Below are 11674 nucleotides of genomic sequence, written 5' to 3' on the forward strand. Positions count from 1 at the left end.
TTATCGCGTGCGAGGCTTTTCTCCACATCACCCCGCACTTCGGCTTATGGCTCAAGACTTTCAATGTGAAGCCGAAGATGATCGGGGGGCGACATGTGGAGTGCGGAGGTGCCGTAATAAGCAGAAACGCCGACGCCCCATGGCCGGAGGGTTCTTTCCCAGAAGTATCTGATGTATGGCAGCGGAGGTGGTTTTATGCTACGGCCCCAAGGGGCACAAACTAGGTAGCCGCCCCTGAGTTTCGCTTGGACCCTCCGTCACAGTTGGCGTCCTGGACAGACGTAGGACGGAATTGGGGGCCCGCAGGTGATGTACCAGTACTGCGCCGGGAGCTTCTTGAGAGGGATATCAACCTTGTTAGCATAATGCAACTGATGTTAATCCGGCGGATGTTCCCATGCCAACGCCGGCCTCTCCGGATGTGGGAGTTCAATCCGGAGGGTCCGCGGACTATCAAGCACTTCTTCGGCTTGAAGCCCGAAGAGATGTGCAAATTATTCTTCGGACAAAAAGTTGTATGTCCGGACACAACCGAGGATGCGGGCCTAAGCTGTAATCGCCTAGATACCCAAGTAAGTAGCCTTGATACTGGACACCCTGTTTTGTATTTATCATGATTGTTCGTTCTGACAATCATCCGCGTCCAGGAATGGCTCAGCAAGGCGGAGAGAATTAGGTGTCCGGCACCGCTTCCCGAAGGCTCGCCCGTCCCCACTATGGCCAAGATGCTCGACCGGGTACTCAGCAGAATGCCCTCGGGGAAAGACAAGGGGAGGGATGAAGAATCCGAACCCCACACGCTACGCATCCGAACCGGGGGAATTGTTACCTCCCCCAGGGAGGATAGTCGGGGAGGAGAGGCTAAGGCCTCCTCCCCGCGCGGGAAGAAGAGGGCCGCCTCCGAAGATTTGGAGGCGGATATGCCTAAATTAGGGAAAACGACATCCCTAGGGGGCCTTGCCCCGACGGGCACCCTCACCGCACCATGCCCTCCAACGGGCCAGCCCTCCACCGAGATGTAAGTCAATCTACGATCTGAAGGTACTGTGTTTCTCCTCGGTCGGTAACCAGGATTCAAATTTTTGCAGTCCGGCCAGCAGCTCCTCTCAACAGGGTTCGTCTTCGGGGGACCTTCCTCCGGAGATGATGGAGAGCGAGACCCCACCCCCTTCTCCGACTCATGAAGTGGGCGACGCTGAGGTGTCTTCACGGAGGAGTCCGGATCTGCCGAAGCCGGGAGTCAATCCGTCAGTCACCCTGCACCCGGAGCATTTGGCTACAACGAGGGGCAATGGAAAGAGTCCGGCGCAGTTTGATGTCCGGCCGGACGTACTAACGGGCTTGCTGGAGCGAGCTGCGCTCTTAGAGGAGTATCACTCATTTATGAGCGCGGTGCTCAAGAAGATTTCATCCGCTACAAGCGGTTTGAATGAAGCATTCACGAGCCTGCTCAGAGGCTTTGAGGTACGTAATGAAGAATGCACTGTTTCTTTGGCTGTGAGGCACGCTGTAGGTGTGCTCCATATAGATAGTAGTCCCTGAGACTCTGGTTGACTGCCCTAGGCAGCAAACGGAGGGTCATAAACCAATGATTTATGTTGTAAATATGTGCAGTTACCTGTGGGTCCGGCCGCCGGCCCGTCCATTGAAGTTGCCAAACTGACGAGGCAAATTGGGTCGGTTGATGCCGATATCACTCAGATGAATGAGCGGCTGGATAAATCACAAGGTATGTGTCATGTCTTTCCATTGCATAGGAAATATTAAGGTGGCACATAGTAATGTAATATGTTCAGACTGCAGATGGTGCTGCTGCCGTGGAGGGCCTGAGGGCGGAACTTGCTCTAGCCAAGGAACAGGCTCGGGGGAGCAATGTGGCTGTCCTAAAGGCGGCCGAGGAATTGAGAGCCGAACAAGGTGCTCATCGCCGAAGCGAGGAAAAGATAGCCGAAATGGCTATCGAGTTAAAAAATGCCGCTAATCGGTATGAGCTCCTGAAAAAGGAGCATGCGGATAAATCGGTTGACCTGAGCAAGGCACTTAATGCCACCAAGGAAATACGGACCGAGCTCAGAGGTGCGCGGGAGGAGCTTCAACAGGCCGATAAAATAGCGGCTAGGGGCTCCTATTTGCTGCGGACGAAGTTCTTCGATCCGAAGTACGCTCCCCTGGATGGACGCTGGAGTTCGGCAGACGCCTAAGCAGACCTGGCAAAGAGTACGGCTGATGCTGTGGAGTTCTTCAAAGATCAGGGTGAGAAGGAGGTGGAGAAGCTTTTTTGGTCGCAGTTCAATGCTCCCACTCGCCCATTGCCGTTAAGTGATAAGATGGCTGCTGTAGCGGAGCTTCACAGGCTGTCCGGTCTTGCGATGCGGTCTATAATAGACCATCTTTGGCCGAAGGGGTCTAAGCCGGATAGTTACTTTTGTTTGGTGCAACAGTTCCTTGGGGCCGTGCCTCGGATCGATGCCATGAGGAGGTCAGCATGCATAGAGGGTGCGCGGATGGCCCTTGCCCACGTTAGAGCGTATTGGACGGATATGGATGCCACTATGATAGCGTCTCGGGATCCGGTGGGGGGCCAATATCCGGCCGGGCACTACTTGGAGCACGTCACAGAGGGTGCCTGCCTGATAGAGGTGCGGTGCTCGAAGGATCTCTTATTCGAGTGATGATTCAAATCATTGTAAAAACAATGTTTATTTTGATTAGAAGGTTATATTTATAATGTTTGTCTAAAAATATGATTGTGTCCCCTGTGCGGCCGTTTATATATATATATATATATATATATATATATATATATATATATATATATATATATATATATATATACATAAACACTATTCTGATCACGGGATCAGAATAATATTCTGATCACAACCTGAACTGCCCGGGTAACGCTCCTGAACTTCCCTCTGTATGAACCCGACCTTCGGGCTATCTTCGCAACCGTGCCTTCTACCGCGAGTTTTTCTAATCATTCATGTTGTTGGCGATGTAAGTGTAATGTTTACACGGTTTTTAGAATCTAAATGCGTGTTTTGATTAGGAATCTAGCTGTTTAGCGGATGAGCTCTCGGGCGGTGATGAACATCGATCTGTCATAGTTGTTTAGCATGGACTGGATGTTCTAGGATCTGTAACAGGAGGAAAATTGTGTTTAGGGACGAGTTTACTTCATGATTTGTTGTTATTTTCGAACGAATTTGATTTGGTGTTCCGCCACATATGTTCTTCGTCTGCGGGTTTCATTTCGGCCGGTTTTTAGATTTGTAGGTTTCCTGTTCAAATTGGGTGTGGATTTTGCGTGCATCAGTGAGACAGAATGCTATCCATGTTGTTAATTTGATTATTCGGGCTCATACAAATCATAATCCGGCGATTCGATCTTCTGCCTCACGCCGTGGTTTTTTGTTCGAGGGACAATATAACGGGGATCATTTTTTATTTTATCTGGAGCATGATGACATTCGAAATGGCGGTTGAATCCTTCCCGTTTTTGTTAATTCATTTTGGCTGGCTCATTCATTCCTAATTTGCGGATTGCACTTTCCGCCTCCCGTCGTGGTTCGTTGTGTCAAGCGCACTGATTTGATGGCTGATCTTTTTTGGATGTTTTTTTCTGTAGTAGGAAGATGTTCGAAATGGCCGTTGACGTGTCGTAATTGACCCAAGCGATTAAATCTGGGAACCAAAATTAATCGGGGTTGTGGTTTCAATCAATTTTCCTTCTGTTTGTACAAGCTGGACTGCTAGAACTTCCGCACCTGAACTTCTGCGCTCTAGTGTTGGACTTCAGTTGATGTTTGTTGTTTTCGATAATCACTATCTTCAGAAGATGCTGGACTTCTTTCTAATTAATGGTTGAACTTCTGGGTTTCCAGATTCCATTCAATATCTTGCAAGGCGAAGGTGCATGGTGCTATATATTTTCTTTTTTTCTTTTTTTTATAATTTCAGTTTCCTGAGATGTTATTTTTAAAGTTTGTCTCGTGGGCAATCATTTGATTAGTCCAAGTATGCATGCACTTTTTTTCCAGATCATCCAACGGTTGTTGTACAAGCTGGACTTCTGTACTATTCATACCTGAACTTCTGTTTTTCATTCTTTGCAATGTAATGGGAAGCAAGCCCCTCTGTATTTCTTTCTGTTTTTATGTTATTTTTCGTACTTTTGCATTGCTTTGGATTTTTTGATAGACCCATGAGCAACCATGTAAATTTCCTACGGATATGCGTAAATTTGTTATATTTTTCTAGTATGTTTTCGTACTTATAGTATTTGCTGGTCTTCAGTGAGTAACTATCCTGAACTTCTGTATGCTAATTGTTTTTATAATGGTAATTTTGAGGTTTTGCCAAAGCCCCGAACTTCTTCTTTTTGTTTCTTTATGGTTTATTTTTTCTTATTGATTTACTTCTTTTATTATAGTACTTGTACTTCTGTTCTTTATTTTTTGAACTTCTTTTCTCTTGTTTTTTAGGGGCATATTTATGTATGTATGCTTCTTCCTTTAGTAGTGTATTTTGCCATCTATTTTTTGGTTTTGAGGATATCAGCTTTGCTATTTTTGTGATGTTATCTCATCATAATAGATGCATTCAAATGGTGCATTTATTTTATCTACACATGTATTTACTATTTTAGCTCTTGGGGGGTAAAACTGTAAATTTGGTGTGGCTGCAAGTCCCACGACAGATAGGCATTAACTGGCCATCTCCCTCGCCACCACCTGTCAGAAATTTCCTCTCCCTTTGTCGCTCGCTCTCTCTTCCCTCTCCGTCGCTCCGCTGCCTCCTTCAACTGCTACTCCGCACGATTTCTCCGCCCATGTCCCGTGCACTCACGAGTGGAGTAACCGGCGCACTCCCCCGCTCCTATTACTCCCCCCGCCCCGCGCTCTCCCTCTCCTAGCCCGCGCTCCTCTGCTCTGAAGCGAGGGCGGCAACTGCTTGCGCGTGGCGTTGTGGGGAGTGAGGAACCGCCGCGGATTCGTGCTTGGAGAGGTACAAACGCTGCGCCTCGCCCCCTCCCCCCTAATGCTTGTATTCACTTTCCCCAGATCTGTGGAGGCCTGTCCTGATTGCTCTGTTTGCTGTCGTGTCCGCCTCCTACCCCCCTTTTCTGATGGTTTGGTGGGACATTAGGTAGGGTTCTTGGGCGTGTGGTGGTTGGAATGCACCCCCCCTGCGGCCAGATTTGTTTGTGATATGCTTGTGTGTGGTTTTTCATTTTCCCCTTTGTTGATTTTAGCAGTCAGGTGCATGTTAGAGAGGTTGTGGTGTGGTTGTTGATGCTAGATCTGTTGTATCTAATGGCATTAGTGCTGTGGATTTGGAGGTCTAGATTATGTTTGGGACATTGTAGTTAGTTTCTGGATACGTTTTTTATTGTGCTTGCCTATATGTGCTACTGTCTATTTCATACTTGTTGGTTCTAGTTGTTTGTAGTTGGTTCTAGTTGTTTGTAGGTGGTTCTAGTGTTTGATTCAGTTTCCTTTTTTGCATTTTGTTGTATGTTTTTGTACTTGCTAACTATATGGAATTAATCTTCTTTGCTTACAGGTTGTTCTAGTGTTTGGGCATTCATCGAGGCGGTTGTGTTGTCATGGCTTCAAAATTATCTCCGGGTATCTTAATGTAGTTGTATCTTTTTTTTAATAGTAGTATTGTTATATGTGTTTGCCCATATCTTCATTTGGTATTTATGTTGGACTGCTAATCTTAGTAGTTTGAACTTCTAACAAGTTTTGTGTCTATGTATTTTTACACATAGTTTATGTGTGTGCCATTTCATATTTAAAGTGCATATCTTTGTTTTTTTATTGTTGTCTTGATTGTGATGAAATTTGGTTGAAGTTCTATTTATACACCTTTTGTTTTACTGCTTTGTTTTATATTGTTGAACTTCTGGAGATTAATCTTGTATGTAGTAGCACCTCTGGTGTAGTTTGTTTTTATATTTAGTGTGTAATTTTTAGATTGTTTTGTTATGTTTACTGCTTTGTTAGTTATTGTTGAACTTCAGGGTATTGGACATTGATGTAAAAGTAGAAGTCCCTTTGGTGTAGGATTGTGCATTAGAACTCAGCTGCCTTTTTTACTTGCATTTTTTGTAGTTGGTGATGAGTTGAATAGTTCTGAGAAAAATGCCTGCGATAAAGATGGAGCTTCAGAGGTTAATACTGATGCTCCAATATCTGATGCGGCTAAATCACCCATTATTCCTTTGACTGTGATTGCTAAGGTTGCTTCGAGCCTTGAGAATTTTTCAAGCCTTGAGGATCTTGCTTCTGCAGCTCTTGCTTCACCTAGTATGTGAAACCCCTTCTCTTTTCATTTTAAAGTTTTGAGCCATGTTTTTTAGCTTGTTCATGTTGTTTGTTTTTGTTTTTGTTCCTTACTTTTTTTATTTTTTGCTTCGATTTTTTGTGTTCTTTGCAGATGTGTCCACAGAGGAGGAAGCTGTGAACACCATCAACGATGTTTTATCTGATTTGGGTTTATCAGAAACCCCTGCTGCTGCTGAGGAGGGGGCTCCGGCAGTCAAAGGTTGTGATTCCGTTCAGGATCCTTTGTGCTCTCTTCAGATGTCAGAGACACAGTCGCAGTCTGTTGATGGCACTGAACCTGTCACACAACCCGAGGATGTGCCTCTTCAGCTTCTCCTGGAGGACCAACATAAGAGGAATAAGCAAGAATATTTTGACAAGAAGAGGGCGGCCCGCCTTGAGAAAGGTTCTGATGTTCCTGGATCTGTTCGTGCGGCCGAGCTCACTGTTGAGGAAGACGTGTCGTGTGGTAGTGATGGCACTGTTGTCCCTGTTAAGAAGAAAATAAAGAAGACTATTGCGAGGAAGCTAGTAGTTGGTGTAGTTACTCCTCGGAAGAGCCCACGTGTTTCAAGGCCTGCACAAGTTGTTGAAGATGAAGGGTTAGGCTTTGGTGGTACGCCACGCCGTACTCCTCGTGTGCTTGCCACCGCCGCGCCTACACCTTCTCCGCTTGGTGCTGGTGCATCTGGTAAGGGGAAGAAATGCGGCGTGAAGCGCAAGGTTCCACCTGCAAAGGTCAACAAGGGTGCGAAGAAGTGTTCTCGTGTTAACCCAGAAGACAAGGATGATGCTGATTTCAATGTTGATGATGAGGACGACGTCGACGATGCTGCTGCTGCTAATCAGGTATTAATGTCCCATGTTTACTGATTTTAGAGCATTTGTCGCTATTGTTGTAGTTTTATTTGTTTTTAGCACTGCCTTGGCGTACATAGGTGACCTTCTGCTCCATCTCCAAATAGACGAATAAATTAGCCGACGTGCTTTGCTTTTACGGTATTACTGCCTTTGTGTACATAGTTGGACTTCTGGGTATATACATGAACAAATTAGCTTAATTGTTTTGGTATACATGTTTGATTACTGCCTTAGTGTATATGGTTGAACTTCTGCTTTTTTAAATTTCCAACATTTTTGAAAGCATGTTAACTAGTGTTCATACATTGTTGTACTGCCTATGTTGACATAGTTGAACTTCTGAGATATATGTTTGATTACTGCTTTTGTATACATGGTTGAACTTCTGCTTTGTATATTTTCAACAATTTGAAAGCATGTTAACTTCTGGTCATACATAGTTGTACTGCCCATGTGACATAGTTGGACTTCTGGTATTTATTTTTTATTACTGCCTTGTTGTACATTGTTGAACTTCTGCTGTGTAAATTTCCAACGTTTTGTTAGCATGTTAACTTATGGTCATACATGGCTGTACTGCCTATTTAGACATATGTGGACTTCTGAAATGTACTGAGTGTGTAATTTTGTAGGCACTAGTGGAATTTTGGTGTAGCTTGTGTATCTCATTGTGTATCTCATTTTTTCCCAGTATCAGCTTGTGGAGCGGCCTGAGAGGAGGAAGAGAGGATGCAAAGCGCCCGAAGAAGGTGGCCAAGGAGGAGGTGAGACGAAACATTTTAACAAGACGGTTCGCTGCTCACTTGGAGAGGTGAAGACGTGTGCGAAAATGCTACAGCTTAGGCACAAGACGAGGGTTATCAAGGCTGGTTTTGGTTGTGTGTTTGACCTGAAGGTTGATTCCAACATTTCTCGCCCTTTGATGGGCAACATCTACATGAGGATTGACCCTGCAACCATGGTTCAGGATATGGGTGAGGCGAACAAGGTTCTGCGTATTACAAGTGATGCTATTCAATCTGTTTGGATTCCCTCAAGGTAATCGTACCCCTCCTAGGCCTTCGAATGATGGGTTTGATGATGCTGTTATGAGGTTGAAGGGCAAGCTTGGGTACGCTAGGAGTGACGACATCAAGACAAAGGATCTGCGGAATATCCTCGCGGATCTTGTGAAGGATGAGACGAAGGATGATCTTGCTCTGCAGGTGTTTTACCTGATTGTTTTCATGAAGGTGGTTATCCCTGGAACGTCTACACGAGTGTCCAAGGAGGCAGTAATGGCTGAGAATCTTGTGTTTGAGGATATGGCAGATATGGACTGCTGCCAGTTGGTTGTTGATGACCTTCGAAGTGCTGTTATTAGGTATCAGCAAGGTACTAGCAGAGGAAAAGCTGTCACAGGTTGTGCCATCGCGCCGCTTCTTATGTACCTGGACTGCCTTATCATTGGCAAGACGCCTAATGTTGACTTGAGGACGCATCACATCAATTACATGGATCAGGCCAAGCTTCTTGAGCTCGCTGCGGCTGACTTGGTCAGGAAAGGTGATGACGACCCAGCCAACTGGGTGTTTGGAGACTACCTGTGAGTGTTTCTTCTTTTCTGTGTAGTTAGTAGTGCCTTTTGTGTGCATGGTTGAACTTCTGCTATGTACATAGATGACCTTCTGGTTCATATAGATGAGGGTAAATTAGCTGAACTGCTTGGCTTATATGGCATTACTGCCTTTGTGTACATATGTGAACTTATGGATATATTCATATGAAATAAGCTAAACTTTGTTGTTACACATGCATGGTTGAACTTCTGCTTTTTAAATTTCCAACATTCTTGAAAGCATGTTAACTAGTGTTCATACATGGTTGTACTGCCTATGTAGACATAGTTGGACTTCTGAGATACATGTTTGATTACTGCCTTGGTATGCATGGTTGAACTTCTGCTTTTTAAATTTCCAACATTCTTGAAAGCATGTTAACTAGTGTTCATACATGGTTGTACTGCCTATGTAGACATAGTTGGACTTCTGAGATACATGTTTGATTACTGCCTTGGTATGCATGGTTGAACTTCTGCTTTTTAAATTTCCAACATTCTTGAAAGCATGTTAACTAGTGTTCATACATGGTTGTACTGCCTATGTAGACATAGTTGGACTACTGAGATACATGTTTGATTACTGCCTTGGTATGCATGGTTGAACTTCTGCTTTTTAAATTTCCAACATTCTTGAAAGCATGTTAACTAGTGTTCATACATGGTTGTACTGCCTATGTAGACATAGTTGGACTTCTGAAATGTACTGCGTGTGTAGGCATTATTGGATTTTTTGGTGTAGTTTTGTGTATCTGATTGTTCTGCCTTTTTTTTCCTTGTCATTGTCTTTTTTTCCAGTACCAGCTTGTGGTACTAACTTGAACTTCTGCTACTGTCTTCTGTATTTCTGCTTCCATGTTCTTTTCATTTGTTCTGTGACGTGTTGATTTTTGTTTTCATATATGCAGTGGAAGACACAGGCTGAGGTTGTGTTCTTTAGAGTCATCGAACGCCCTGTTCTTACTATGCCTCGTGCCGCCGGCCTAGGTAGTGGAAGTTCTCTGAGATTTGAATTCTCGCAGGATGTTAATACTGGTGCCCCCTGTAGATCCAGGAGGTTCTTCTGCCCGTGTGAGTGTTGTAGGTGGTGTTTCTTCCGATAGTTTGTTCGATGCTGCGAATATTTCCCTTTCTAGGATTGATGGACTTCTGGAAACTGTTTGTGGAGAGATGGCCCGTGTTCCGACAACGATTGAGCGCCTTAGTCGCGTGGACGGTATTCTTCCTCCCGGCCACGGTTTTGATGCTGAGTCTTCGAAGGAGATATTGTCGATTGAAGCTAAATATCTTGCCGAGCTTCGTGAGAGCACTTCCCACCTTCGGGCTAGTTTTGTGTTGTTCAAGGAAATGCAGGACGCCCGACGCAAGCCTTTTGAAGACGAGGTGAGTGTTGTTGTGAGAGAGATTCAGAGGAAGGATCCCGTTCATTTGGGTCATGAAGGAGGCCATGTGGAGCGTACCGAAGAGATTTGTTTATGTTGTCTTTTGATATTCCTTTTTGCACTAGTGTTCATTGTTAGCTTTGAGTTATTACTGTTATGCAGTTACAGGGTGACCTTCTCTGTTTATAGGACCAGAACTTCAAGTGCTTCAGCACCTGAACTTCTATGACTTTTGATGACTGGCCCTTTTTTGTTACTTTTTGTATCAAATGGTAGTTTGGTATGTTATCTTCTATGTTTACTGTATTTTGACTTCCATGACGTATCAGTTGTTATGGCCGACCTTCTCTGATTATGTAACGTGAACTTCTGCTTATTAGGTATTTGTTTTCTACATGACTATTTTCTAGTCTTTTTTCTTTTTGGTACTAGTGTGTTCCTAGGTGACCTTCTCTGTTTATAGGACATGAACTTCAAGTGCTTCTGCACTTGAACTTCTATGACTTTTGATGACTTTCCCTTTTTGTCTTCTTTTGCATCTTAATGGTAGTTTGATATCTGATCTGCTATGTTTAATGTATTTGGACTTCCATTATGTGCCAGTTGTGATACCTGGCCTTCTTTGATTATGTAACGTGAACTTTTTGCTTATTAGGTATTTGTTTTCTGCATGATTATTTTTTCTAGGCTGTTGATGATGGTGCTGGGGGTAGGGAGGATGTTTTACCTGTGCATGAAGATGATCATGTGCATGAAGCTGCCCCTGTGCATGATCCTTGCCCCTCTAGTGATGTATTAGTTGATGAGGTTCATGGCAGTGAAAATAAGGTACCATTTTTTCTTGTCCATTTGTCTTGTTGCCCCTGAGACGGACTTGCTGCCCCTGTGCATGAGGTTCAGTCAGCCCTTTGTAATGACTTTTTGTTTCTTTTCTGGAGCAGCAGAATGATGATGTTAGTGTTGCTCCAGAGAAGGCTGCAGACATGTCTGTCTCAGGCACGGGCTGCTCCGACGGTGTGGTCTTGACTGAACCTCAGTCGTCCGTTGGCACTAAGGTTTCTGATGCTAAGCAGGGCAAGACAACTGGAGACATTATTTTGGAGAAAGATCATGTTGAGTCTGCTGTACAAACTGGTGGTAGTACTGCTGCAAGCCCGGAGAAGTATCCTGCAGCAGAGCCATCTGTTGATGTTGATGTTGTACAAACTGGTGGTAGTACTGCTGCAAGCCCGGAGAAGTCTCCTGCAGCAGAGCCATCAGTTGATGTTGATGCTGCACAGGCACAACCAAATGTTTTTCTTGTTTCAGATTCTTTGGTTGCTACAACTACTGCTGGTGTCCTTCCCGACGACGCTGCAACGTCTACTGAAGACGACGATGAAATACCAAAAGCGATAGCTATGGAGAGGAGGTTGATCATTCCAGTGCTGCCACTGGTCTAGGCAAGGATCCATGAAGAGAGGAGCATGCTTCTCTCTTCTTTCCCCATCCCCTCCCAT

Source organism: Triticum dicoccoides, chromosome 5B (assembly GCF_002162155.2).
Source record: "Triticum dicoccoides isolate Atlit2015 ecotype Zavitan chromosome 5B, WEW_v2.0, whole genome shotgun sequence".
Lineage (NCBI taxonomy): Eukaryota > Viridiplantae > Streptophyta > Magnoliopsida > Poales > Poaceae > Triticum > Triticum dicoccoides.